This window comes from Zingiber officinale, chromosome 2B (genome assembly GCF_018446385.1).
Source record: "Zingiber officinale cultivar Zhangliang chromosome 2B, Zo_v1.1, whole genome shotgun sequence".
NCBI classification, from domain to species: Eukaryota; Viridiplantae; Streptophyta; class Magnoliopsida; order Zingiberales; family Zingiberaceae; genus Zingiber; species Zingiber officinale.
In genome coordinates, this window is record NC_055989.1 from 64,099,176 (window position 1) to 64,101,465 (window position 2,290).

Consider the following 2,290-nt stretch of genomic DNA (forward strand, 5'->3'; position numbering starts at 1 on the left):
TCTTGGGCGCCGAGAGGGTGGAGAGGAAGAGGGGCGGCGTGTGAGGGTTTTAGGAAGAGAAGAGTTGAGTTAAAAACAATTTCTCACTTAATAATTTTCCTATTTATATTAAGTGGGTAATTCGACCCAACTCTAACATAAATATAATTGATTCCCTTTTCTTTCAGCACGGCCCTGTTGGGTTCACTTGTTTACTAGAGTTATCTATAAGACTTAGAGTCCTATAGGTCTCGGGTTCAATTCCCGCTTAGACTATTTTACGTTTCTATTTATTTTTGCTACTTTCACTACTCTAAAAATTCTATAAAAATATCCTAAAATTCCAGAAAAATAGTAGGATATTTATAAAAGTCTTTTGAGAATTTTCGGGGGTTAAAACACCCACTCCCACTCTAGCCACCGAGCGCCCGACGTTACTTACCCCTCCACCCAAAGGACCTCGGGCAGGTCCTCAATACTATCATCAAGAATTGTGGCCTCAAGCCATGCAACATGTGGAGGTCCCTCGGGAAGCTCCACGAAAGTGGTACACTTATCATCGGACAGCTTATAATACGGAGGATTGTTATACTCTGTGGAACCAGCGAAATGGCAATCCCAGATATCGTCGATGTTCACCAGCCCCAAACTGACGACTGTATATATAAAAAAATAGCCCACTCAAAATTGAGTACTGGGCGATCGAGCCATAGCAGGGAACCCTACAACCCTAGGCCGCGCAAACCCAAGTGCCTACCTGAGTTCAACAAGATCAGCCCTCAGAGCAACAAGATGAAAATCGTAGTAATGTCACTCGGGGTAATATCAACATGATAGCTAGAGAATCAACTGATGGTGATTCAAATCGAGCGAGGAAGTCACATGCTTGGCGTTTGGTCATTCACGAAGTCGGATGTAGTGTAGAACGGGCAGTTGGGTCTGAAATCAGCTTCGGACCCAGATATCTTAAGGAGTGAAAATACCCCATGATGTTGCTTTAATAATTAAGGTTGTTATAGCCAATGATAATATTTCTCATACTTTTATTGATACAAGTAGCTCAGTTAACATTATCTTCAAACAAGCATTTGACCAGCTACAAATCGACCCAAGTGAGCTTCAGCTCATGGCAACTCCTCTGTACGTGTTCATATGTAATGAGGTCCAACCGCTCAACTAAATAAAGCTGGCTATATCATTAGGGGAGGAGCCCCTAATGAGAACACTTTAATCGATTTTTGTAGTGGTGGACACACCATCTGCCTACAATGCCATTTTGGGTCGATCGACCCTAAATGAATTTCGGACGGTCGTTTCAACCTTCTGCTAGAAGATAAAATTTCCTGTGGACGACCAAGTGGGAGGGGTCAAAGGTGATCAACTAGTAGTTCACAAGTGTTATGTGGAGATAGTAAAGATGGAGGACAATGGTACTCGAAAAATGCAAAGGATGTAGGTTAATGCTATTCAAGAAAAGTCATTCATCCTGGTGTATGAAGAAAAAGAAGAGGTACAAATTTAGACCGGCTGGTCGGAGGCCACCACTTAGATAGCGATCGACCTAGCTACTGAGCTTAGGGCCAAGCTAGTAGAGTGTCTGACACGTAATAGTGATGTGCTTGCCTGGATGCCCAAAGAAGTAACGGGCGTGTCTCCAACAAAATTTGAGCATTTACTTTATGTCTATCTTGATGCCCATCCAATGAAACAAAGAAAGCAAGATTTCGAGGCCGACCAGAATAAAATCATAAATGAAGAGGTGGACAAGTTATTGGAGGCGGGCTACATTAAGGAAGTGCAGTTCCCGAGTTGGCTGACTAATGTTGTCCTAGTTTCCAAGCCTAGAAACAAGTGGCGGGTTTGTATTGATTTCAGAGATCTTAACAAGACTTGCTCGAAGGATTATTATCCTTATCCCGCATCGATCAAGTTGTTGATTCTACCTCTGGCTGCAAATTCATCTGTATGCTAGATGCTTATCAAGGATATCACCAAGTTCTATTCACCAAGGAGGACCAGGAAAAGGTAAGCTTCATAACTGCCGAGGGCACTTATTGTTATAATGTTATGTCATTCAGACTAAAGAATGTAGGAGCTACCTATCAAAGACTTATGAATAAGGTATTTTAAAAGCAAATTAGGAGAAACATGGAAGTCTATGTGGACGATATCCTCATCAAATCTCTTTGGGATATAGATTTGATCAAAGACATAGAAGAAACTTGTAGAACTTGAATGTAGTACGGACTCAAGCTCAACCCTTGTAAATGCTTGTTCGGAGCTAGAAGTGGAAGATTCATGGGCTAGATAG